Source organism: Lithobates pipiens, unplaced genomic scaffold (assembly GCF_037356315.1).
Source record: "Lithobates pipiens isolate NorthernLeopardFrog02 unplaced genomic scaffold, aLitPip1_a1.2 Scaffold_18, whole genome shotgun sequence".
In the NCBI taxonomy this organism is placed as follows: domain Eukaryota; kingdom Metazoa; phylum Chordata; class Amphibia; order Anura; family Ranidae; genus Lithobates; species Lithobates pipiens.
Genome location: NW_027507758.1, coordinates 389,321,514 through 389,344,233, shown reverse-complemented (window position 1 = coordinate 389,344,233; position 22,720 = coordinate 389,321,514). Strand labels below are relative to the sequence as shown.

The following is a 22,720-nucleotide window of genomic DNA, read 5'->3' as shown; positions in this document are numbered from 1 at the left end:
GGTGCAGAAAAATTGTTTTTTGGGGGCCGGTGGCGCCTTCCCACCATAACCCTATAGAGGTAATCTTGATGAAAGCAAGAGTTGGCCTTGCTGTAAAAAAATTGCAATGATATGCACCTGTCAAACAGGTGCAGAAAAATTGGTCTTTGGGTGTCGGTGGCGCCTTCCCACCATAACCCTATAGAGGTACTCTTGATGAAAGCAAGAATTGGCCTTGCTGTAAAAAAAATTGCAATGATATGCGTCAAACAGGTGCAGAAAAATTGGTCTTTTCATTTTTATGCTTTCACTTTAAAAATAAAAAAATCACTGCTCATTTAAAAATGAATTTTTTCACAAACTTTTTTTTATTGATACATGTTGCCAAGGGCAGGACCCAGACCCAGACCCCTATAACCATTGTATAATTGTATGCCCAATTAGTTGAATATAAGCCTTCAAAATGGGCACTTTTGATTTTTTATTATCAGGTCCCATTGACTTTAATGGGGTTCGTTATTCGGGTCCGAACTTTCGCAGCATTCAAAATTTCTGGTGCAAACCAAACAGGGGGTCCGTTCATCCCATCCCTACTTCTCAACTGATTATGGATAAATTGCTACAAGTGTGATTGAAATGTATGGAATTTAGCCTTCACCTATAACATGAAAAGCAACAGGTCTTGTCCAGCTCCAGTGTATATGAAGTTTAAAAATGCCACTGTTGCTTGATGTTGTGGATGTGTGAGTGTAACCTGCCTATATACAGTATATATAATGTTACCTGCTTTTTCAGTGTAGCATTCCTCAAACTTGATAATATAACGTATGTGTTACTCTTTTCACGGTGACTGAATGTTTGCTACAATCAAAGGATTATTGTACTCCCTTTTGGATTAAAAAAAAATGTAATTTACATTCTGATGAGATAGAAAAGAGGAACCAGGGAAGACAACATTTAGGATTTGGATTAAACTTCAGCTCAAAATGCTACAGAAACTCTACTTCTATACTGAATACCTTGAATTGAACCTTTATTGCATGTGCAAAAAGAACAGTATGTCAAGTCTGTGAACTCTTCATTCACAGAGAAATTTACAGAGATCTGACAGATAAAAGTGTTAAATGTCTGCTAACAGAGGAGGGCAATGAGTATTGATATTTTCTGGCATTTCACATATACATGGCTAAACGCAGTGAGAAATATTTTTCTCACAGAAGAGACATTTCACATTGCTTTAAAAATGTCAACACATTTGTGAAGAGGCAAAATATTGCTTTTTACGCTTCTTTTGGGCTCTATTTTTGTTTCTCCACTAAACCCTAATTAGTTTATTTAAAGTGGTTGTAAACCCAAATTTTTTATTTATAGTATAATGCCCTGTACACACGGTCGGATTTTTTCCGACGGATTTTGGCCGAAACTTGTGTTGCATACACACGGTCGGACAAAGTTGTCGGAATTTGCCGACGGAAAAAGTCTGATAGAGCCCACACATGATCGGATTTTCCGATAACATAATCCGATCGGACCGTTTCCATTTGAATTTCCAACTGTGTGTACTGGGCATTAGATTTCCTATCATTTGAACTCAGTCTTGCCACAAAGAGTTATTCCATCTCTGAGCAATCATCTTTTATTGTTCAGTAAAATAAATATTGACAAACAGAGTAAAACTTTGTCAAATCCTCCCCCTTGCTGTGAATGACAGGTGATTTACATATCTTGTGCACTAGCCTAAGAGACATGCATTATTTTTTAATTCCCTCCCACTCCTTTCTTCTGCTGCTCTTCCAGAATTGGATGTTCCTCACCTCAGCATGATTTGGCATGCTGAAGTCATGTAGTTACTTTCCTGTCTTTTCACTGGACGTTAGAGATCATAGCAGAAGTTCAGTGTAAGAAATACACAGGAGAATATGCATATTGACAAGGGGACTGTAGAGGTGGGCAAGGAGTCTACTGACATCACGACTCCACCCACCGAGCTCCAGGCAACAGACCCACCCACAGAATATGCAGTTTTTCGAGTCTCATAACAGAGAGGGGGAGACATTTTACAAGTAAAGATACATGCAGGAGGCATGTATATCCTTATAGATAACCACTATGGCAGTAGTTTAGAAAGGATGACATTGGGTTCACATCCACTTTAAGGTACCTTTGTGATAATTTGGCTTCTAGATTTAAGTACTGTGTGTTTGAGTAATCAAAAATGTGTCTGCTAGATAAGTAAGTGAAAGATATAACATGAATTGTAGCATGCAAAATAGATAAGGGGGACAAGGAGCATATTTATAAGCAGACAATGGGGGTTATGTACTAAAGAATAATCCACTTTACACGGATCTACAGTGATTGCGCTTGAATGTGCAATCGCTTTAGATCCGAGGGGACATGTAAGGAAAATAAAAAACAGCATTTTTGTTTGCACATGATTGGATGATAAAATCAACAGAGCTTCCACTCATTTCAGATCTACCCCTTACATTTAGAGCGACTGCAATTCCAAGTGGATTTGCCTTTCGTAAATAACCCCCAATATGTTATTTGTCTTTGTTACAGTCCTACAACTGCCACTCTATTCACAATGGGGAAAATAGCCTATTCACTTTGCAAGTGAATTTGCCCCAGAGTTTAGTGAATGAGGTTATATTTCACTCACCCAATCATATGCAAGAAGAATCGTTTGGCTGGACTTCTCGTATGGGTCACAGGAGTGCAATTCGTTTTGCACTTCTGTGACCCGTTTTCAGTAGAGAGCGGGCTGAAGTCCGCTCTCTGCTGATGTCACAGGATTCAGTCCAGGAACTGCATCATCACGACAATAAAGTCTAGATTCGCCAGGTGCCTGGACTGATACCCATCTCAGCCTCTCAGCAACAGCAGTAGCCCTCTGCTTGGGGAGCTGAGAGAACTGAGCCATCTGCGGTGCTCGATTGCTCAATTCTCAATGCAGAGGCAGCGAGGGACAGATGCAGCATAGGACCAATGCTGCATCCACGTAGGTAAGTAAAATGGGGGGGGGGAAATATACTTCTCTTTAAAGTATATGCTACCAAGGTACAGATAATCACAAGTAGTGTAGACATGAAAATTTCGGTAGAGATTTGAGGACCTCGCTTATAATTTGTAATGGATCATGTAAAATGTTGCTGCCTCCATGTAGTTGCCCAACAGCTAGCAGTGTCTGTAATGGTTTATGTGCACATAGGGGATTTAATTTAACCCCAGTAGTCCAGGAAGGATGAGGATACTTGATATCTCCCCATGCACAGAAAAAATATACAATAATTCCTAATCTGTTTGATATTACTAGTTCAATGGGTGTACGAAGAGTCAGCTGCAATACCATCACTGTATAACCCTAGCTTGTGGAAATTAAGGCATTAGGCTTGCACAAATGTAATTAAGTTTTAGAACATAAATATAAGTGGTATTCGCCAAGTTAGGTAGTGAGTAAGGTAGCTTACTTGTATATTAAACCCTTTACGACTGCCCAACATATATACTGTATGCTGTGGCAAAAGGGTGGGCTTTAATACCCACACACTGCACATATGTGTTGTTGGGTGGCTATTGTTTATGTGCTGAGTGCGGACTCACTGCTGCTCTCAGCACAAGGACTGAGCTGATGCAGACGGCTTTTGGTTCCAGGCTAAAGATCGGTAGCTAGCAGGACTGGTTTCTGATCATGTGACAACTATGACACTGATCACATAATTGATGATCCTTCCTGCCCCATGGGCATTCTGAACTGTGTAAAGGGACACTGGGGCAGTTGGCAAGGGTTTAAGAAGAATAAAAGCCCACATTTTATTGCTCAGAATGACATATACCAAATAGAGGCATATTGTTTTAGAGGACAGTCCTCTTTTGTCAGCACCTGAAGTAATACTTAAGCAAGCCTTGCTACCTTACTTTTTGTGATTAATTTTGCACTGTTACTAGAGCAGTCTTGTGAGCTTAGTTTAATTTAATTTTAATATATTTTGCATAAAACAGTAAAGAAAGCCATGGTAACTATTCCGTTAACCAATCTTGAAAAAACAGCTGCATTGGTGATTTCTCATAATGGAAATGCTAGTTTTCTGGCTATCATGCTAACACTGGGGTATCAAAGCTTTAGTGTACGTATACTATTCTAGTAGAAAACAATCACTTAGCAAAGTGAATGGAAACGTAGCTTGGTGAATATGGTGAAACTGTTAGTTTATGAATGTATTATTCCCTACTCCTTGACCAAATTGTTAAAAAGAATGCAGGTATGGGTATCTGGGAATATCCTGACTTTTCTGCATTGCATACTTGTGTCATGTCAGTAGCCCAGAACGTATGGAAACCAAATACCATAACAGTTAGTAAAATAACTTACGGTACTTAATAGGATGTGAGCAGTGACAGCCTCAATTACTCTCTTAGAAAATATTGACTTTAAAAAAGATCTTCACACTTTTTTGGGGAAAGCAGCAGACATAGCAATAAAACACAGAATGCACCAGTGATCCTGCAGCAGCTCTTACAATGACAATAGGATCACCATTTCAGCATTGTTAAAATGTTTGGAAAAATATCTGTAGGGCAAAGTAATAAGCACTTGAATGACCTCAAAGTGAATTCCAGCAGTGTCGTTTCAGAAATCAGAAACCTTTCAGCTTGTTTAAATTCTTTTCTTTAGACTACCCTGTGATTAAAATCAGCCTCAAGTTGTGTGCTTAATAACCATGTGTGAAAAGTAGCCACCGCTAATATGTTTTATTAAAGATTTACGTTTTTATTTGTTTTTATGCTTGTTGTCAAAATGAACCCCTGTTAAAGCTTTAATGAAAACTGGTCGCTATTTGTATTCCATTTATATTTTTGGCTAAGACACAGATAAAACTCTCATCAACATAGAACAAGTTGATGAGTTCAAATATTTAGAAAAACGTTCTTAATATACTTCTTATAACAGCCAAAATCAACTTTGCTGAAGCCATGGTTTTATTATATTAAAACACTACAACAGATTGGAGTCTTAAGGAGAACTTCAATACAATAACAGATTAGGATCCCGAATCTCTGCCCAAAAAGTGGCAATGCTGGTGTTCTGGCTACCCAAAGATCAAGGAAAAGACTGCATTATATACTAACTAAATAGGAATCAAACCCAAAATGTATTAAAAAAAAAATTAAAAAACTCTCCTCCCCACACACACACGCACATGCGCACCCACACACACACAGTCAGGACGCACATACATACAGAAACGCATCATACCCATTTTTTACAGTTTTGGGAATCTTTGTTTTTTACCATTTTTGAATTTTTTTTGTGAATTTAGAAAAATCAACAACAGTCTCATCTTTTTTATTTAACTTATTCGCAGTCGCCCTACTGCTACATTAACCGCTAGCCAACCAGCTGAAGCAGTTTTTCTGCGGCAACATGGCTCAGCTGCGTGAATCGCTGTTATGTTACGTCAGTAACATAAACAGTGCGACCCCACTTGCTCCCCAAGCCGATGCGAGTGCCCGGCGGTCTCAATCACCTCCGGGCTCCCGCAATCGCTCGGGGCACACAGAGAACTAGGAGCTGTGTATGTAAGCACACAGTTTCCGGTTCTCTGAGGAGTGAACTGACAGATCGTCTGTTCATACAGAGTATGAACAGCGATCTGTTAGTTTCCCTACACAGTCCCACCCCCCCTTCAGTTAGAATACTCCTTAGGACACACATTAACCCCTTCACTGCCCCCCTAGTGTTAACCCCTTCACTGCCAGTGACATTTTTACAGTAATCAATGCAATTTTAATCGCACTGATCGCTGTATTAATGCCAATGATCCCAAAAAAAGTGTCAACATTGTTCGACGTGTCCGCCATAATGTCACAGTCACAATAAAAATCGATGATCGCCGCCATTACTAGTAAAAAAAAAATTTATAAAAATGTCATAAAACTATCCCATATTACCAAAAATATGTATAAGAATATGTATCTGCCTAAACTGAGGAAAACATTTATTTTTATATATTTTTTGGGGATGTTTATTATAGCAAAAAGTCAAAAAATAATGTGTTTTTCAAAATTATCGCTCTTTTTTTGTTTGTAGCGCAAAAAATAAAAACAGTAGAGGTGATCAAATACCACCAAAAGAAAGCTCTATCTGTGGGAAAAAAAGGACATCAATTGTGTTTGGGTGACATGTCGCATGACCGTGCAATTGTTAGTTAAAGCGGCAGTGCCGAATCGCAAAAAGTGGTCTGGTCTTTGGCCAGCCAAATGGTCCGGGGCTTAAGTGGTTAAACTTGAAAGTCGCTACCTCCCCTACTTTTCTTTTTGTAAGTTAAAACATCTCCTTAATTCTGAGCAGAGTTGAAAACTACGTACTGAACCTATTATTTTTTTTTAACCCCTTAAGGAACACCCCCCATGCATTTACTGCGGCAGGGCAGCCCTTAAGTGAAAAAGGTACCTGTATGCGATTTTGTTCAAGGGCTCTGGTGTGCGTGCGCTGCCGGAGTCCTGCCCCCACTATGATTGGAAAGAGCAAGAGCCTATCAGCGGGTCCAGGGGAAAGGGCCAGAACTGCGGTGTGCCTATGTAAACAAGGCAGATTGCCATTCTGCTAGTAAGGAAGACAGAGATCTTGAGTTTCTGCTAAGCAGGAACACAGATCCCTGTCTTCCTACAGTGCAACCATCCCCCACACAGTTAGAAAACAATCCCAGGGAACACAGTTAACCCTTTGATCACCCCTGATGTTAACTCCATCCCTGCAAATTTGTAGGAAGAAAAGAAGATCAACTGTATTTGAATACAGCATCGAACATCCGTGTAATTGTCAGTTAAAGCAACACAGTGCCGTATCTCAAAAAATGGTCTAGTCTGGAAGAAGGTAAATCCTTCAGGAGTGGTTAAAGGAATTGCACAATTAAAAAAATAAAATAAAATCACACGATACAGTAAAAGTTGTCTGGAAAGTGAGAGATATCTCTATTTTACAGAGATGCATTTCCAGTCTGTCAAGTCAGCCGGTATTGCTAAATCAGTCAGGGAGTTGTCCACATCAGACTTTATTAATCTTCAAAATTATGCTTACTGGCAAGTGGCAGCAAAGCACCAAAACACTTAACTTACTCATCATCCTCGAAATCACTCTATTGTCTTCTTTCAAAAAAGCGTGTTATCTTATTCCTAAGAAGAACAAACACTTCTAAGAGTGCCTAAGTCAAACAAAACTTTCAACCTCAGTGCCAACAATTTATGCCAGACATGTCTGCATAGAAACATAAATACCATAAAACCGTGTAAAACTAGTAAAACATGAGGATGTTTTCTTTATCATGTTGCTCCTTGCTTTTCTTCTGTTACAAAGCTTTCTAATTTAAAATCCTTTCACCAAAGTGGGCCATTTTGCTAAATTATACTACACAGTGAACTGAGAAATGCAAATTCACCATACTACAGTTGTAAGTTTATGTTGTGTCTCTCAAGCAGGACTAATATTATCCATATATGTTTCAGAACGTGAAATACCAAGTTACCTGGTCAATTATCAATCATAATACTAAGATACACGGTAATCAACCTTCTTCAATTCATTAAATGGAAATAGATACATACGGCAACAAGTCAAATATTTCCCAACCTGGAAAGAATTCTGGAATACAAATTTAGATATTAAACTGGACAGTGTACCTGCATTGTAGGCAAAGTTAGTGATGAACACATGTGTAGGAAATTTAGTGTACCATCAACAATGGGAAATACTCTGTGTGGAGCTTATCCTTGATGTTCAAATATGTAATGTATTCCCTACAGTGGCACTCATGGAAATCTACATTTAGTTTTAGCTTTAGAGAGTTTAGCATTGCTATGGCTTCTTGAGCAAGATATACATACATACATACATACACTGCTGAAATACATTTATCTTTACTGCCTTATTTCAAGGGATCTGCAATTCTGGTCAGGCAGCTCTGAGATTTACACACCCCTTACACAAGGCACAGGAAGACAGGTGGCACACTTATGTCCTGTTTCAGTAACACAGTTTTCTATGTCACCTCTCTGCCTCCAGATTGCTAATTGGACAATGAATCAGCAACATATTCTCCGTGCAATGAGAAGTTAGCTGACCCAGAAACCAGTAAATCTGACCAAGACTAACATTTTTGTTTTGAAAATTGTAACTAAGAATCTTTGTTCCACTTTTGCACCATTAGTGGGCCTCAGCAGTGGCCGATTTTCGTGCGGCCATCGAATTTGAGTGATCGGGTATGTTGGAATTTTTTTTTAAAAGCAAATGATTTTCTAATCAATGATAGGAGAATCGTGCAAGAAATATAATTGAAAAATAAAATGTGCATGTGCATAAGGAAAGAAAATTCCCAGAAAGAAAAGAAGATTCCCAGCCACGAAAATAATTTTCTGTAGCAACATGAGGTGAAATTGAAGGCTTGGTTGGTTGGTCGAATTTTCGAAAATCATAAGTGGCACCATCAGATCCCAAAATGCCCAAAATATCAGATTTTTGAAAAAAAAAATTTGCAGAATTCAACCCATGTATGGCCAGCATTAACCAAGTGTTGAAAAAAAAAAAACAGCTTGATTCCCCCATCCACATCAAATGTGAGTCATTGTACTGTGACAGTGAGAAGATTTCCCCACCGTCAGAATACACACAACAGCTATAGCTGGTGGTGCTGATCTAGAGAAAAATTTCCAACAGGGTGGTGGTACACAAGTCAATTGATAGATCAACTTGTGTATAACCAGCCTACCCATACATGGATCAAAACAATAGTCCCTGCTGAACCTTCCAAATTTTGATCCATGTATGGCCAGCTTAAGAAAGCAATAATAACAAATGTGGTGAGTGGCAGAGATTTGTGTTAAATTGTCAAATCACAAAAATACAATTTGGCTAGGGAACAGTAAACATATCTGAGTTTAAACGGTATATCTAACTATATTGTATGTCTGTAATTCCACTTAAAAAATAATCCTAACATTTGGAATTTAAAATGCCTATCCATCCCTGAAGTGGACAAAAAAGTGCACTTGGATCAAACTGTTGAATGAAGATAAAATTACTTTTGTCTCAGGTAGTAAGTTTTGTCATAAGTATATCTTAAGATCTTCTTTCTATAATGATTATCTGTTTCTTGTGCTACATATAATTACATGAGTAACCTCCACATATCCAATTATTAGGGAAGAGCTGCAGTTTACTGTTCTCATTTTAATGATAATTAAGAGTTTTATAACAGATTCATATCCAGAACAAAGTCAGCAAGAGCTCTAGTTTCTGCTATACTTAAGAACAGCAGTAAAACATTGCAATCATGCTGAAATATACACTATATTACCAAAGGTATTGGGATGCCTGCCTTTACATGCACATGAACTTTAATGGTATCCCAGTCCATAGAGTTCAATATTGAGTTGGCCCACCCTTTGTAGCTATAACAGCTTCAACTCTTCTAAGAAGGCTGTCCACAGGGGTTAGGAGTGTGTCTATGGGAATGTTTGACCATTTTTTCAGAAGCGCATTTGTGGATGCACAAATGGACCTTTTTTTAAATCAGCAAAACACTTTACTCTTTAGTACCATCACTGTGATGGTCTATATTTTTCATTTTTGCCTTTTGGCAGTTTCAAGTGGACATGTCATCTGCACAGAAAATCTCCATAAATATATCTGAAATAAAAAATTAAAAGTAAAAATAAACACCACGTAGCTCTAATTCATTTTCACCTTTTAAGAATGGCTCCATGAGCCTTCAAAAGTGAAGTATAGACATTTTATTTTGTTTTTGAATCATACTTACCTAGCTGCATGTAGCTGGGCTGTAGAGTTACAGGAGAAGCTGGCTCAGGCTCTTAGTGGCTCACTGAGAGGCTGAGCCGGGTACAGAACTAGGCATGTGGGCAGATCCCGACCATATGGTCACGAATTTAACCGGAGCCTGGACCGGCTCTGGGACGTCAGCTAACAGCAGGCTTCAGCCCGCTGTCTGCTAAAAAAAGGGGTCACAGGAGTAAAAAACAGTCTGCACTCCTGTAATCCACAGGAGAAGTATAGACAATTGAGCTTTGGCTGTACTTTTCCTTGAGGCTAGGTTCACACTGCTGTGTGGAGCGGCTTACAGCAGGGGTCCAGTGCGTCCCTGTTCTCCATTTAAGGGATGAATCAGACCCAAATTTTTGGCTGGATTCGGACCTGAAATAGACCAGAAGATGCACAGGATGCTTCTGCAAACAGCTCCACAACCATCCGGAGCTGTATGAACCAGCTCCACTGAGAGCCAGTCACAGTCTCCTGAAATGCAAATTGGATGCAGGGAAACCCGCATTCAATTTGCATCAATGTGAACCCAGCCTTAATGTTTTAGACATATATAATTATTTATTCACACATATTCATGAGCATATAAAATGAAATGCTCACTAAAATTTTGAAAATCACCGAAGGCTCCATTCACACCAGAGCATAGCAATTTATTGGTGTTTTTCGTACATTCTTTTTCAGCATTTTTACAGCTTTTTACAAGCTTTTTTAAAGCATTTTTGCTGCTTTTTACAAGCGTTTTACAGCTTCAGGCATTTTAGTTTAGCCAATAGAAAGCACTAAGTGGAGGAGTGGGAGAGGAAATTAGGGGTGGAGAGCTGCTGTTTGAACAGAAAACAAGCAACAAAACGCTCAGAAAATGCACAAGTCAAGCTTTTCAGGTGTTTTTATTGAAGTCTATGAGGCCAAAAATGCTTGTAATCAACCAAAAAGAAGCTCGCTTTTTTCGAGCGACAGACGTTTTGCTTCAGGTGACAGAACTCTTAAATGTGATCAAGGGCCATTGAAATGAATGGCATTTGGCTTGTTGGCCATTTTAGAGCTACAGGCTTTAAGTAGAAAATCGCCAGGTGTGAACAGAGCCGAAAGAAGCAAACTCTTTATTTTATCATAGATTATCATATGCATCTACTTGCTAAATGTTCATGTCATGCATATACACAGACAAGGTGGGGCAAATTTTTGCAAATGGCAAATCTCCTGCAGGGCAAGTGTCTATGGAAGATTTTGAGACAATTCAGGTTTTACAGCATGAGGCTAGCCTCTCCAGCAGAAAACAAATGTTCTGAAATTACCAAGAGATTTTCTAGATTTGAATAATAGATCAATATAAAAATTAATCAAGTTTATTGTTGACCAAAAGTCATGATTTTATGGCATACAAAAGATATATTAAACATTTTTAAAGTAATCTTTGTATTGATTATAATTTGTTACCAGGTGATAGAAATTTTATTATGCTTAAATCAGGGGTGCTCAACCTTTTGAAGAGTGAGGGCTACTTAAGTGATTTGGTAACCGGCCACCAGCTACATTGAAATAAAATGTTTCAGAATTTCTAATTTTTTTATTTTGAATTGCATAATGAACATTTTCCTGCTACTGAGTGCCAGCGGGAAGGAGAGGAAGAAAAGTTGGGTTTCAGCAGTTGCAGAGGGAAAATGGAGGGGATCAGTTTCTCTATATGCCATCCCCACTGCCTCTCCTGACCAAGTATAAAACAGCCTGTGACAGAAGCCACATGGGCCCCTGGACCATGGGATGGGGTCACCATTGGAAGCCCTGACACTACACCAGTGGTTGAGGTGTGTGGGTTTACTGTCCCCAAATGCAGATGTAAAATGAGCCCTTATAGTCCTGAGCCAACTATAAGGCTACTTTCACACCGATGCACTATGATTTACCAGAACCGCAGGGGCAGCACAGTGCACCTGTGGCTTTCCTGCTGGTCTTCTGCACTTTGCAATAGACTTCTATTATATCTTGTGGATGTGGTACATTTTCTAAACATGCACCAAAACTCATGTATTCAGGTGATTTGGTATTCTTTCAGAAGGTGCACCAAACCCACTGGATATTATAGAAGTGTACTTCCCTGGTTTGAGGTTGAGGGCCACATCAGAGGGCTCAGAGGGCAATGTGTGACCCATAGGCCACAGATCGAGCACCCCTGACTTAAATAAATTGTCACCTGTTCTGGATTCTTTCCTAAATGTACATAATATAACTGGGTAATAACATTTATAGGTAAAGTTGATCCAGGTAAAATCCCATGGCCTCTTGAGTGATCAGGAAGGAATATTTTTCCCTGCTGTAGCACATTGGATCATGCTTTGCTGGGGTTTTTCCTCTGGATGAACTGTGGGTGAAGGATTTTATATATGGGATTGTATTTTTTATTTCTTTTTTGGTTGAACTGGATGGAATTTTTTTAATCTGACTAACTAATGTAACTATGTGACTATCTTACTTGGAAACTTTTGCCTGTCATATGTCTTTACTCCATATGACAGCTGCATAAGTAGCTGGCATGCTTCTTTAATCCTACTGTCTAGAAAAATATATAAAAACTGGACAAGTCATACTTTAAGGACCTAATACTGGAAGAAATAAAATCCAGCTATAAATCAACTAGCCTATCTTAAATAAAAATTAAAGTGCCTTGTGCTATGAAAAATAGTAACCAGTGTATTAAAAACTTAAATTCCAGAAATCATGTGTTTATATATCAACATAAGTAACTCTAAGTAAAAGGGGAAAAATATTCCATAAAGTGCAAATGTCTTATATTAAAACGTGCAATTCATAGTGCATGATTACAAAAAGTTGGTAAAATACAGTCTTTAGTGAGATTAAATAAAGTGCCAGTGATTAATAGTTCCGTAATCTTCTTAATAATAAAAAAAAAATTTAATATTCTTAATAATAAGAAAAAAATTAAATATGTATATAAGACAGTCTATATATAAGCTGAAATAAGTGCTCAGTGACTTGTTCAGTGCTTCTCAAAAAGAAAAACAGGTGCCAGCAATCGTGTTGTAATTTCTGTGTCTCCAGTATACACGGCACACTAGGTGAAATGGCCCCTTACCTTACTGCTGTAAGGTAAACAGCAAATCAAGCAGCAAAAACAAGGGTCCAGGGATTCTATCCCAATTCCTAGCAGGTGGATATTGGTCCCCTCAGGTAGGTATTTTTTCTCTCAGATAGTTTCCATATAGATCTTTGGCTTCAGTATAACTCCCAGAGGTCTCCTCTGTGACAGCGCTCCGTACACCCCGAGGCTCCGGTGTTTTCCTCGGGGTGTACGGAGCGCTGTCACAGAGGAGACCTCTGGGAGTTATACTGAAGCCAAAGATCTATATGGAAACTATCTGAGAGAAAAAATACCTACCTGAGGGGACCAATATCCACCTGCTAGGAATTGGGATAGAATCCCTGGACCCTTGTTTTTGCTGCTTGATTTGCTGTTTACCTTACAGCAGTAAGGTAAGGGGCCATTTCACCTAGTGTGCCGTGTATACTGGAGACACAGAAATTACAACACGATTGCTGGCACCTGTTTTTCTTTTTGAGAAGCACTGAACAAGTCACTGAGCACTTATTTCAGCTTATATATAGACTGTCTTATATACATATTTAATTTTTTTCTTATTATTAAGAATATTTAATTTTTTTTTATTATTAAGAAGATTACGGAACTATTAATCACTGGCACTTTATTTAATCTCACTAAAGACTGTATTTTACCAACTTTTTGTAATCATGCACTATGAATTGCACGTTTTAATATAAGACATTTGCACTTTATGGAATATTTTTCCCCTTTTACTTAGAGTTACTTATGTTGATATATAAACACATGATTTCTGGAATTTAAGTTTTTAATACACTGGTTACTATTTTTCATAGCACAAGGCACTTTAATTTTTATTTAAGATAGGCTAGTTGATTTATAGCTGGATTTTATTTCTTCCAGTATTAGGCTCTTTATATTTATATCTAGTTCAGGTAGCGCAACACCATCTGTTTGATTTTCACTTTTATTATCTGGGGGCTAGGGTTCATACCCCTGTCGGTAGTTTGCTGCAACCTATCCTTTTAAATAGCTTAGGCCCTTGACGACAGCGCGGGGATACCTTAACCCAAAATACTTTAAGGACCACTGTCTCTTTGGCATGCTCAGACATGGTTTGAAGAATTGGTTTGAAGAATTGCCAAAAATAATTATTTCATCATACTAGACAAACTTTATTCTTATTATTGTACGTTACTGCCCATAAGTATCTCAATAACTAAAACCAACATTTTCTGATGCACAATAGGTCAGATACCTCTGTTATTGGAGTAATATTTGTGCATCGTTGACCATCTTAAGTTACATAATAAAATGAAAAAATAATAAATAAAACAAAATTAACCTAAAAATTAAATTTAATTAAATTAGAAGTATTCTATTAAGCATAAAGTAAGGCTCACCAACACTTGCATTTCCAAGATTCCAGTGAGACTACCTACATAGGTGACTTGCAATTAGCCCCCTGACCAAAGAATGTAAAGTCAGCAGCTACAAATACTCTAGCTGCTGATTTTTAATATCAGGACACTTACCTGTCCAGGGATCCTGCGATGTTGGAACCCTAGCTGATTTTGTGCTTTGTTAATGGCCTGGCGGCAGCGAAGGTGGGAGGAAGTCCAAACTTCTGGGGGACCTTGACTGGCGAGGTCACCCTGAAGTGCAAACAATAACCTGTCAAAGACAGGAACCCCTCCCCCCCCCCGAAAGGTGTCAAATGTAGCAGTGGAGGGGAGAAAGGAAGCAAACAAGCAGGGCTTCCCCTTTTGGGTGGAGCTCCGCTTTAAGATCATAGATTTGAAAATGTACTGAGTATAATGGGCTAAGCATGGAGAATGAGCCTTAAAGCTAAACTGCAAACAATTATAAAAGGCACAAATAAATGCAGCTCTATAACTACTGATACACAATAGCATGCATTATTTTTCACATGCATCACTGTGGGCACCTGCATTTGATTTGGTGTAAGCCTCCTTCAATACACTATACAATTTGTAAAGCAGAACTCATAGATGGGAAAGTAGAAATAGCACAAGGAGTCGGTCAGCAGGGATGTTGCACAAGGCGCACGCTGATAGAAAGAGAGGGAAGAGTGAAAGAAAGATACATTCCTAAATGTATTGTTTTTCCCTTCAGTCTCCAGTACAGAGTGGAGTGGAGATCAGAAAAATCAGGTCCCTTCTCACGCTAAACTGGCCTGTGCTATATGGCAGGGCAGTGCAAATTGTAGGTATGAAGAAATTTTTTGGCAGGTATAACAGCTCTCTTATGCGAATTTCATCTTTATATTTAGCTGTTTGTTTGGACGCTCAATACCAAAAAGACATTGCATATTTAGAAATGTTCACACTACGGTATTGTGCTACTGAAAGAAGACATTCTGAATCACCAAAACTCTTTTGTGCAGCACAGTGCACTAAAATTACAAATATCAGGAAAAAAAAACTTCGAACAGGAAAGGGATTATCTTTTTAGGTCAGTCAACCATATAGCCTAGCCCTAAAGGGATACTTAAATTCAACAGGAGATACCAATTCATCTTATCATTTGAGAGAAAACAAATCTTTAGTTGACCCTGGGCTACAGGGTCATAGCTCTACTCAGACACGCTTGCTTAATAGACACTTTGCATTATTTGAAAGTAACATTACTGGTCTGAGAATATGGAACCTTTGTGTTGGACATGGCACCACAAGTCACTAATCTTTAGCCTGGAGTCAATAAAAAAATATAATGATATATGGTTATCTTTTTTTCTTAAAAAAAATTATTGCACTGTTTTTCTGCCCTGAAGAGGCAAGAAAAATCATTGTACTGGGGCGCAAAAGCTTGCAGAACTCTGTCATTCAGAAAGAAACTAGGTATTTTAGTCAATGCTGAAACCTACCATTTATGGGTTCTATTAAAGTGTAACTCTAATGCCCTGTACACATGATCGGACTTTCCGATGGAAAATGTGTGATTGGATCTTGTTGTCTGGAAATCCAATCGTGTGTGGGCTCCATCGGACTATTTCCATCGGAATTTCCGACACACAAAGTTTGAGAGCAGGATCTAAAATTTTCCGATAACAAAATCCGATCGTTTAAATTCTGATCGTGTGTAGACAATTCCGACGGACAAAGTGCCACGCATGCTCAGAATAAATTACGAGACAAAAGCTATTGGCTACTGGCCCATTTAAAGTCCTGTTGTACGTGTTCTACCTCACCGCATTCCGAACGATCAGATTTTCTGACAACTTTGGAAAAAATCTGGCGGATTTTGTCGTCGGAATGTCCGACCGTGTGTACAGGGCATAACAATGTGATTCTCCTAGTAAATCTCTGCATACATGCACATTTCCAAATTTTTTTTATCCCTGTTAGACAAGAAGTATGGCCAAAGCTTTTTTGCCCAAACTTCTGTTTTGGCTCATAGGAGTGCACTTACATGTGCTCCTCTGTACCCAAAAATCAGCCTACAGCGGGCTGAATCCCGCTGTTAATTGACATCACAGAGTTGATCCATGTTCTGGAAGGATCCCAACAATAATTTATTTATTACAGTTACTGATACAGCGCCGTCAATTTACATAGCACTTTAAATATATAGTGTACATTCACAGCAGTCCCTGCCCTCTAAGAGCTTACAATCTAAAGGTCCCTAATTCACATTCATGCATACACATGCTTGGGCCAATTTAGACAGGAGCCAATTAACCTACCAGCATATCTTTGGAGTGTGGGAGGATAGTGTCATAATGTTGGGATCCGCTCAGATGCCTGCCCTACAGCTGGCTCAGCCTCTCCACAGTCCCAGGGAAGGTTCTCTGATATTTTAATTTCCTGTACTATACTGACAACACTGCTGTGTTACTGGTAGGCTCACCAAATAAAATTAAAGGACAAAATGGCAAAAAAGGAGAACTAATGCAGCCACCAGACCTGAGGACTGGCAAGCTTATTTGTAATAACTTTCTGCAATCGGGTTTGAAAAACGTAAAAATGACCTAAGACATTAGATAGGTCTATGGTTACGGTCAAACTTACATTCAAATGTCAACAGGATATCTGCAAACACAGTTGAGTGAAAACAAATAACATGTTAGAAAACATTGTAAACTGACTATTATTGTCTATCTGATAAATGGGAGCTGGTCGTTATTGCAGACCCCCCCTTCCTATTATGTAGATAATCACTGTATAAGCAATAGCTTAAGCTGTCATGAACGGCTTTTGATTGTGATCTGTGATTTGCTAAGCTAAGCACATGGTACAGGTAGACAGGAACCATGTGATTGCTTTGAACAAAATCACAGATCACAGCAGTAAGCAAGTTGTCCATTAATGGAACGCCTTCCATGACACATTGTTTACACTGGTATTATGTGATAGCTTTCTTTCATAATTCCAAGGGGGATTTTGTATTAAAATACTGTACTGCACCACAATCTTTGGCTTATGATTGTAGTGTTCTCACATTGGCTTCAATAGGTGAGTTTGACAGGCAGCCAAGATAAAATTGCGGAGACTGTGAAACAAAGCATCATGGCCATGGTATGTGTAAAGCTCTGTCCAGCTGTAATGTCAGAATTTAGATGGATGGCTGGGGTGGAGGGGGTGGGGGTCAGTGAAACTGCAGCTCATCTGCCTGTTTTTACCACCCCAGTTCACCGTGTGAAAGAACACTAAGTTAAAGTAACATTAAACCTTTATGATAAAAAATAAATAAATAATAAACATGTTATACTTATCTGCTCTGTGTCATGATTTTGCATAGAGGTGCCCCAATCCTCCTTTTCTGGGGGCCTCTTCCGGCGTTTTAGCTCCTTCTCTTCCGCGAGTGCCCTCAAAGAAAGTCGCTTTCTATGGGGACACTCATTCAGGCTTGCTCCCAATCCACCCTGTAATAGACGTAGAGTCTATTGACACCGACTGGGTGGCTTGGCCCCACCCCACCCCCTGCTCCATCATCACATCATTTGATTGACAGCAGCGGGAGCTAATGGATCCCACTGCTATCAATCTGCCTAGGAGGGAGACAATGACGAGAGCTGCTGCTCTCATGCACATCACAGGATCGGGATCGTGCTTAGATAAGTGTAAGGTAGGGGCTAGAGAAATCCTGGATCAAAGAAGGCTTTTTACTTAAATGCATAGAATGCATTAAGATAAAAGACCTTAAAGCGAGAGTTCCGCTGTTTTTTTTTTTTTAAAGTCAACAGCTACAAATACTTCAGCTGCTGCCTTTTAAAATATGGACACTTACCTGTTCAGCATGCCCGCGATGTTGGCACCCCAAGCCGATTTGTCGATCGCCTCTCAGGTGCTGCCGCCGCCATCTTCGGTATGGGAATCAGTAAGTGAAGCCTTGAGGCTTCACTTCCCAAGTCACGCTGCACAATACTGACGGTCCCTGCTCTCTTTGGGATCCGTGTGTTTACCAGCAGACAGCCAAGGTACGACAGAAAGTGGCGTAGCTAGCCACAGAATCTGCGGCTATCTTTGCCCGGAAGTGGTTGCAGAAACCTGTATTATACAGGTATCTTCACCCCCCCCCCCCCCCCAAAAGGTGCCAAATGTGACACCGGATGGGGGGGGGGGGGTTCCGATGAGCAGAAGTACTTCAACATTTTGTTTGATTTAACATTTAAGTTTTTTTAATGAATAGACTCTTACATGAAAACTACATTTACTGTCAGAATTTCTTTCAGTTAAAGTGATTTAAAGTCACGTTGGCTTAAAAAAATAAAATATCAAACTTGTTATACTTGCCTCCTCTGTGCAGTTAGTTTTGCACAGAGCAGCCCAGATCATCCTTTTCTCTGGTCCCTCTTTGCTGCTTCTAGCCCCTCCCTCCTATTGAGTGCCCCCACTGTCAGCAGTTTCCTATGGGGGCACTGGAGCCCAGTCACAGCCCCCTGTGTCCATTCAGACAAGGAGCCCTGACCCGGCCCGTCCCTTCTCTCCCCTGATTGGCTGGCTGACTTTGACACAGTCTTGGGAACCAATGGCGCCACTGCTGTGTCTCAGTCAATCAGGAGGAGAGTCCTGGATGGCTTAGACATTTGTGGACATCGCTGGAGAGAGATGGGGCTCAGGTAAGTAATTAGGGGGTGCTGGGGAGACTGCTACACACAGAAGGTTTTTAACGTTAATGCATAGAATGCATTAAGATAAAAAGAACTTTTGCCTTTACAACTCCTTTAAGAAAAATTTTCCATCCTGCCCCTTTAAATTTTCGTGTTAATGTGTTTTAATAATCAATACTGAGTTGACCACACTAATGATTCCTAATCAGGGCATTCTTAAAATTAAACATTTTAAATTGAATTCTATTAGTGTATGGGCAGCTTTAGCCACATGTAAGGTAGTGTTACCATTAAAAGTCTACTGGCATTGCTTTACTCTAGCAGAACAGGCATATACATTATACATTTTAAAATGGCCTAGAAACAGTGTTCAGTACCAGAATGTCCAGTAACCTACTTTCAAGACAGCAAAAAAAAAAGAAAAAAAGAACAGAATCAAAGGTTGATTTTACACACAAAAAAAGAGGATAATATGCTTTTAAGGGGTATATCCAGACTGTATCCAAATTAAAATAGTTTATTTTTTGATGACAAATATATAGTAATATAAAAAAACACATGCCTGGTTTCCTGTGTGCTGATAAATCTCATAGGGATTTGTTCATAACACAGATCACAACACTTAGCTTTTAAGAATCTGCTTTACAGGATGACAGATTGCATCTCCCCATGCTGTCTGTCTGGATCTCACTCCATTGCTACTTGAGGTTTTATTATGATAAGACTAACATCTTAGATAAAGCATTGAAATAAAATGTATTCTTTACCGCAGACTTCTTTGAAGACTGCCTAGGGTCTAGAAAGCCTAGGGAAAATACAAAGAGTAAACACAAAAGCGATCACAGTACAGATAACTGCGTCCACAACACCCTGCATATACATAACAACATGAGGAAGTAACGCTACAGACACTGAGCTAATGCACTCCATATAAGCACATAACAAAAAGTCCCTGAACTCAACTTCGCTAAAGTCATAGAAAGGTTTTTGTTTTCTTTATCAGAAACTGAATGACACATGTATTAAAACTATAGGTGGAATTCTATCTTCATACAGTGTAGAAAATATTAATGCCAAAATTGGTTTGAATGGGAATCGTTTCTTTTCTGACTTTTTCCAAAAGTTTTCTATGGCTTAAACAAAAGACTATACAATGGTTTAAGATTTAAAAAAAAAACAAAGTTGGCAACAAAGTACAGTAATTTCCAAGGACGCTCTGCTGCCTAACCCCTCCAGCTATTCCCATCTCACACAGAACTATCCCAGAGAAGCACGGAGTGCTGCATTCCACATTATGTTTACTGAACTACAATACGAGCTCATTCCTATTTAAACTGCGGAGCTTCCATTTATTTAAACTGTCCAGAGAACATTAACCAGTTCTGTAATCTTTAGAACTACATCTGATATGTAGAAACATTGGGCTTTTGGCGCCGTTCTTCGGTTTCAAAAAACAAAGACAATTCAAACAGCAGATCTTCTGTTGACTATTCCAGGAAATCATGGCTAGCCGTCCTCTACAGTTCATAACATTAGACTCGGAGCAGCAAAGTCTGGATTTTCAGTGAAAACGAGAAACCAAGAAAACAAGAACGCATGGCTACACTACTCACATGGGTGCCTAAGAGGGAGTCAAAAAAGTAATTTATCTTATTTATATAAAATCATACTTTTTGCCTTTTTTTTATCAGCTCTAAGTATCTCCTCACAGAGAAACGCAATATATAATTGTTCTAGTGCTCTAAATAAATACATTTGAACTAACTAGCTATTGATGCGTCACAGTTTGGGCTACTTACCACCATGAAATGGATACAGTGAAAGGGCTGGCAGGCAGAAGCTTGCACGATTCCAGACAATCCAAATAGTGTCACGGCAGCAGTGGAGATATGAGAGAAATGTGCTTGGGTTTGGCTACTTCTTGTGTAAAGAGCCTTTGGCAGACAGGTGTGTTAACCTGTTGAAACATGGAAATGACTTGTCATACGAAACCGCCTTTGAATGGAGAAACAGTGCAGAACCTGTTTAAAATAAAGGCCCAACCCTTTTACAGCAAAGCATGATACAAGGCCAGACAATCCTAGGGATTTCACACAGCAAGCTAATGTAGGAGGTACTTATTGATAATGACAGCTCCAGTCTGTACATTATCTGCTCCAGTCTGTACTTTTCACCAGCAAACTATAAACTATAAAAATTCCCTGTTGGTGACAAAAGTAAAAGAAATTGTGCTTATTGTATTTCATTTAAATCATAGAAAAGCACATTATTTCATATTCTAATACTCCTAAAATGGAATGCAAGTGCACTTGGAAGTAAAGTTGCTGTAGATCCGAGGGGGACATGCAAGGAGAATAAAAAAACAGCATTTTAGCTTACACATAATTGGATGATAAAATTTGCCTTTCATAAATAACCCCTAAAGTACATTTGTCAGACAAAATACTTGACGCAGGCTTAATCAATAAAAATGACAGACGATATATTTCATTCTTAAGGGCTTGTTCACACCAAAACACGGGGCATGAAACCTCCTGCACAGATCACAAACACTCGATTTGCCTCTATCAGATTTGTTGCAGTGCATTTTTGAAAAGTAGTACATGCACTACTGCTTGTGCGATCCAGTGCAATTTAGAATGGGCTAAAAATCACATCACGCAAGAATAGCACAGGAAGGCAGACTGCGTTCCTGTGCAATTTACGTGTGAACTGGACCTAAAAGCATCCTTTTTTTTATAAAAGTGCTAGCTCACACCAGTGAAATTTCGTCAACGAAAACGTTTTCATCAAATATTTTGTCAGCGGTATTTTTACAGTGATGAAAACAAAATCAAAAGTACATCACATTTTCGTCCACTGATGAAAACTATGATGCAAATTTGATCCGTTTTCATTATCGAACGACAACGAGACAAAAATGGCAAGGAGGGACATTTACCAACTTCTGTTTTTTACGAAGCTTCGTCTACTTCCACAATCCGCACCCAGAAACCACCGTGATGTCTCAGAGAGTGCCAGAGAGTGTAAGTGAGAGCGGCACTGTCCATTACCGGCCTCTCAGCCTGTAATGGACCTCCTGATGCATCTCCTCTTGATGCGCCAGGTGCCCAGAGGCAGAGCAGTGCAATGCATAATGCATTATGGTACAGCAGGCCTGAGGCCTCCCCTCCTATCAGACGACCATCATCAAGAGAAAACTGTGCAACAGTGCAAGTGCAACTGTGCAGGTCTCCTCTGACCACTGGCAGCGGCATCCAGGCCCCTTTTGCACTGTTGATTACAGGCTAACCCTCAGACCACCATCCAGGCTCCAGCACTGTGTGTGCTGCATTTATTTCCAAATTTTAGAGGCCTATTCTACTCAGACCACCATCGTCCAGAGAGCACTGTGCACACTGCACTGCAGTATACAGGCTTCCAGTACCTCCCCATAGTCCATCCACGACTCCAAACTATACCGGAAACGTCGGCTTCTGTGACTGTCACTGGTAGAAAGAGAAGATCTATGGATGTATTTTACATTTGATGTTAAGGACTAGTGATGGACAAACTTCCGACGGGACGTTTCACAAATGCGAACTGCGAACGCGGCTAAAAGTTTGCGAACCGCAAAGTTTGTGGTGGACCCCATTGACTTTAGTGGCAGGCGAACCTTAAAAACCTACAAGTCCTATTTTCAGCCACAAAATGCTTACTAGCTGTGCACACATAGTCCCACAACATGGACACTGACATAACAAAAGTATTATGA

General features: G+C 39.4%; 1 protein-coding gene across 1 annotated transcript in view; it reads right to left on the bottom strand.

Annotated features, from left to right (window-relative positions):
• The window catches only part of FAM83B (family with sequence similarity 83 member B), a 136,137-nt gene extending 115,175 nt beyond the window's left edge, over nt 1–20,962 (bottom strand). The window contains exon 1 of the mRNA XM_077487815.1: nt 20,766–20,962. The gene's annotated coding sequence lies outside the window, so the exon portion shown is untranslated. The remainder of the gene's footprint in view (nt 1–20,765) is intronic.
• Between the last annotated feature and the right edge of the window lie 1,758 nt (nt 20,963–22,720).